The sequence below is a fragment of the Scyliorhinus canicula genome, unplaced genomic scaffold (assembly GCF_902713615.1).
Source record: "Scyliorhinus canicula unplaced genomic scaffold, sScyCan1.1, whole genome shotgun sequence".
NCBI classification, from domain to species: Eukaryota; Metazoa; Chordata; class Chondrichthyes; order Carcharhiniformes; family Scyliorhinidae; genus Scyliorhinus; species Scyliorhinus canicula.
In genome coordinates this window covers 1,687,669-1,693,251 of record NW_024055498.1, presented here as the reverse complement: position 1 = coordinate 1,693,251, position 5,583 = coordinate 1,687,669, and the positions used below count along the sequence as shown (strand labels likewise).

Here is a 5,583-nt window from a genome sequence, read left to right as displayed (position 1 = left end):
AGAGCAGGTGAATGGCTTCTCCCCGGTGTGAATTTGCTGATGCGTCTGCAGACTGGATAAATCACTGAATGTGTTCCCACACAGAGAGCAGGTGAATGCCGTCTCCCCAGTGTGAATTCGCTGATGGCTCCGCAGACAGGCTAACCGAGTCAATCCCTTCCCACACTGAGAGCAGGTGAATGGCTTTTCCCCAGTGTGAACTCGCAGGTGTCTCTTCAGGATGGATAACTGTGTGAATCCATTCCCACAGACGGAGCAGGTGAATGGTCTCTCCCCAGTGTGAACTCGCTGATGTTGCCGCACGGCGGATGAATCAATGAATCCCTTCCCACACTTAGAGCAGGCGAATGGCCTCTCCCCAGTGTGAAGTCGCTGATGTGTCTTCAGGTGAGACAACTGAGTGAATCCCTTCTCACACTGAGAGCAGATGAATGGCCTCTCCCCAGTGTGACTGCGTCGATGAGACTCCAGCTTAGATGGGCATCTGAATCCCTTCCCACAGTCCCCGCATTTCCACGGTTTCTCCATGTTTTGGGTCTCGCCGTGTCTCTCCAGATTGTACAATCAGCGGAAGCCTCGTCTACACACAGAACATGTTCACTGTCTCTCCTCACTGTGAACGGTGTGATGTTTTTTCAGGCTGCGTAATAGTTGAAGCTCTTTCCAATCAGTTCACTGGAACACTCTCACTCGGGTGTGTATTGTGTGGGTTTTGGTGCTTTTCCAGTCACACTGATGTTTGAAATCTTTTGAAGCCGGTAGATCGGACAAACATTTCTCCTTCTCGCGATGATGTTCAGATCAGAAGGAATCGAGTGCGTTTGTCATATCGAGATGTGAAGTTTGAGATTTCTGTCTATAATTCCTCCTCTTCCAATATCCTTTAAAACAATTTACAAAAAATCATCATTGTTAGTTCAGGATAGAAATTCAGAGCAGACAATTCTAGTTCCGATGGAACATTATTTCCTCTCTCGTTCTCCAAAAGCTGTAAATCTCCACCCCACACACTCTCCATCCATTCTCACGCTGTTGTATCTAATATTCTCCCTCCCAATTCTCCTGAAGGTGCTGATTCATGTTGATTGACAGATTCCAAGCTCAGCTCACTGCTTCCCGATCAGGACCAAGAGATTATAATAGGAGCAAGAGTTGGCCATTCGGCCCACCGAGTCTGCTCAACCATTCAATGAGATCCTTGGCCGATCTACCTCAGCACCATTTTCCCACACAATCCCCATATCCCTCAATATCTTCGATATCTAGAAACCTGTCAATATTTGTCTTGAACATACCCGATGACTGAGGCTCCACATTCCTCTGGGATAGAGAATTCCCACAGACCCTCCTCTATCTCCCCCCCCCCGCCAAGCTCCTCCTCCCACGTATGCTTCAGCTCTTCGGTCTGCGTCTCCTCTGCCCCCATGAGTTATTTGCAGATGTCAGAGATGCTTCCCTCCCCCATCCATCCTCTGGAAACTACCCTGATCTGGATTCCCCTTCGTGGCAAGAGTGGAAGGATGATACCTGCCTACGCAGAAAGTCCCGCACCAGTAAATATCTAAAATTATTCCCCCTCGCCAAACCAAACTTCTGCTCCAGTGCCCACAAGCGAGGAAAGCTCCCTTCTAAAAATAGGTCCCCATCCTCTGAATTTCTGCTCTCCTCCATATTTGGAACCCCCCAATCCAAGCTCCCCGGGTAAACTGGCGATTGTCGCATATTGGGAACCAGATTGATGCCCCCATTGCTCCCACGTGCCTCCTCCACTGACCCCAGACCCGCCACCACTACAGGGCTGGTGGAGTACCGCGCCGGCGGGAATGGCAGATGCGCAGTTACCAATGCCACCAGACTGGTGCCCCTACACGATGCTGCTTCCATCTGCTCCCAGACCGACCCCAGCCCCCACTTCCTTATCATGGCTATGTTGGCCACCCAATAATTGCTAAAATTCGGCAGCACAAGCCCTCCTTTCCCCCGGTTCCGCTCAAGCATCACCTTCTTCACTCGCGGGGACTTACCTGCCCATACAAAGCCCAGGATAATTTTATTGACCCTCAGGGCAGCACGGTGGCGCAGTGGTAACACTGCAGTCTCACGGTGCCGAGGTCCCAGCTCTGACTCACTGTCCGTGTGGAGTTTGCACATTTTCCCCGTGTTTGCGTGGGTTTCGCCCCCACAACCCAAAGATGTGCAAGGTAGGTGGATTGAACATGCTAAATTGCCCCTTAATTGGGAAGAAATGAATTGGTACTCTAAATTTATTTTAAAAAATTTATTGACCCTCATGAAAAAGGAATGCGGAATGAAAATGGGGAGACTGAAAAACGAACAAAAATCTCGGAAGGACCGTCATTTTAACCGTCTGCACTCTCCCAGTTAACAACAATGGGAGCGCATCCCACCTCCGAAACTCGCCCCTCATTTGTTCAACCAATCGGGACAGGTTCAACTTGTGTAACTGGCCCCAGACCCGCGCCACTTGTATCCCTAGATATCTGAAGCTGTCCCCAACCAACCAAAATGGCAGCTCCCTTAGCCGATCCTCCTGATCCCTCGCCTGGACTACGAACATCTCACTCTTTGCCATGTTCAATTTATACCCCGAAAACTGGCCAAATTCCCCCAAGATCGCCACGATTTCGCCCATCCCTGCCACCGGATCTAAAACGTATAGAGCAGGCCGCCTGCGTACAGCGAGACTCTATGTTCCACAACCCCCCCAGCCCTTTGAAGCCTTCAGAGCAATTGCCAGTGGCTCTATAGCTAGCGCAAACAGCAGTGTGGAGAGGGAGCACCCCTGTCTTGTCCCCCGGTACAGTCTAAAGTAGTCAGAAGTCGTCCTATTCATCCTCACACTAGCCTCCGTGGCCTGGTACAACAGCCTAACCCAGCCGATAAAGCCCTTCCCGCACCCAAAACGTCCCAGCACCTCCCATAAATAGTCCTACTCTACCCGGTTGAACCCCTTTTCCGCATCCGTCGCCACAACTACCTCCACCTCCCTTTTTTCCAGGGGCATCATGATCACATTGAGCAGCTTCTTATATACACCACCAGCCCTCAACAAGCCCGGTTTGGTCCTCCATAATAACAGTCCCTTATTAATGTAATTGCCGTGAAATGTCAGCCTTCACCTCAGCCAACCCACCCCTTTAATTGTGAACATTAGGAAAGAGGCAATCCTTTTTTGAAATAAATTTAGAGTACCCAATTCTTTTTCCCCCGATTAAGGAGTCATTTTAGCTTGGCCAATTCACCTACATGCATATATTTTTGTATTGTGGGGGACCAGACCCACGCAGACACGGGGAGAATGTGCAAACTCTATACTGACAGTGACCCAGAACCGGGATCAAACCCGGGTCCTCGGCTAACCACTGAACCACCGTACTTGCCCCTACTGATGATTTTTGGAAACTCCTTTTACTGGACATTACAAGGGGAGGATTTACAGATGGAAACTCAAATCAAACTTCACATCAAGATTTAACAGAGTCGCTCCATTCATCAGAACCTGCATATCAGTGGCCTGTGAATGTGGAAGAAGAAATGTTTGTCTGGTCTGTCTGTGGGAAAATGTTTTCAAGATCTGTGTGACTGAAAAAAAACCCAATACACACATGACTCGAGTGAGAGTGTTCCAGTGAACTGACTGTGGAAAGAGCTTTAACCAGTTGCACAGTCTGAAAAAACATCACACCATTCAGAGTGGGGAGAGACTGTACACATGCTCTCTGTGGGGACAAGACTTCAACTGATCATCAATGTGGAAAGCAGCAAGGTCACCAGCAGCATGCTGAAAGCCTGGAAATATGGGGACTGTGGAAGGGATTCAGATCCCCATGTGAGTTGAAGACTGATCACCAGTCATACCGGCGACAGACCATTCAGCTGTTCTGAGCGTGGGAAGGGATTCACCCAGTTATTCCAGTGAGGATTTATCCTCGAAGTGGGCAATATCATCGTTCTTTTTGTTCTGAGAGGGGTTACCCTGCCAGAAGTAAGCTGGTGAATGAGAGTGAGGTGGGGGCTGCAGGTGTTGAACCAGTTTTGGCTGGGTCAGGGCCTTGGGGGGGGGGGGGGGGGGGGGTGATAATGAACTGGAACTCAATGCTTACATACAAAGGTCGATAATCTCCAGGTCCTGATAACTCGAACGGTGGTGTCAGAATTTGATCTCGAACGGTGGTGTCAGAATTTGATGTGAGGATTGGTTGTGAGTTTCCTTTCTAAGTCCCTGTGAAAGAAGTTTACAAAGGCATCACTGTCAGTCCAGAAATGTAATTCAGGAAACATAGAACATAGAACAGTACAGCAGAGAACAGGCCCTTCGGCCCTCAATGTTGTGCCGAGCCATGATCGCCCCACTCAAACCCACGTATCCACCCTATACCCGCAACCCAACAACCCCCCCCTTAACCTTACTTTTATTAGGACACTACGGGCAATTTAACATGGCCAATCCACCTAACCCGCACATCTTTGGACTGTGGGAGGAAACCGGAGCACCCGGAGGAAACCCACGCACACAGGGGGGAGGACGTGCAGACTCCACACAGACAGTGACCCAGCCGGGAATCAAACCTGGGACCCTGGAAAGATAAATATTTCTCCTGGTTTGAATTTGCTGTGTGTAAATCCTCCCCTACTAACCCACTGTAAAAGGAGTTTCCAAAATTAATCACTGTCAGTCCAGGATAGAAATTCACATTTTCTTCTGCCCCCTGGTCCACAATGACCACTCATGCCCCGCCCCCGCTGCACACTGACCCTCGTCATCAGCAGTCCCCGGATTTGAGGGTGATGTTGACTTAGGGTTGTGAATTTCTGCCCTGGGTCTTCATGTGGCTGAACAAAGCCGCAGAGCTTTGGACACATAGGCAGGATGTCCAATGAGACAGTGAAATCCGGAGAGCAGGATTGGCTTCCTTTTCTTTCCATCTCTGCCACCGCTTTACTTCATCAATAAAACATTAAATCCAATAAAAACATTAAACTCAAAGACGAATCCAGTTTGATGGCCAAGTTGTCTCCATTCTGAACAATGGGGAACAAGCCCCTCCCACTCATTGAAACATCGCCCCGACAAAGATTAGAAACGCGCATGCGCCCTGATGCACATCCAAGAAAGATGGCGGCCGTTAACCCGAGCCGAACATGAGGAGTTGCAGTTCAGCTCGGTACAAACAGGTTCCGGGATCTCTTTTCCGCGATTTGCGTCTCCCAACAGCTTTGTACAACGTTTCCGCCCACTCCCGCGATCTCTCGCTCTCTCCATATTGTTAACAGCCTCTTACCACTTTCCGATCTGAAAAATACGTCCTTCTCCTTCGCCATTATCCACACTGCGCATGCTTCAATCACACCCTGGCCACGCCCCTCATTCACTCCGATTGGTTGGAGGACCAGCCGCCCTCATTTGGTCCTTCAGCCCCGCCACCTCTACCTATTGGTCGGGAGACCGCCATCAATCACTCGGTCATTGTGATGGTGAGAGCGGCCACTCGCTGATTGTTCTGTCTCTGCCCCGCCCCTCCCCAATCCTGCTGCCCTCTGTCCTCCCACCCCTCTGCCTGA

General features: G+C 50.0%; 1 long non-coding RNA gene across 1 annotated transcript; it reads right to left on the bottom strand.

Moving 5' to 3' along the window:
* Positions 1–435: 435 nt before the first annotated feature.
* On the bottom strand, positions 436–5,367 carry LOC119960344. The gene is made up of 3 exons (XR_005459383.1): positions 5,304–5,367; positions 4,125–4,243; positions 436–881 (listed from the first exon to the last, which is right to left on the bottom strand). It is a non-coding gene; the product is annotated as an uncharacterized LOC119960344 (long non-coding RNA).
* Positions 5,368–5,583: the final 216 nt, after the last annotated feature.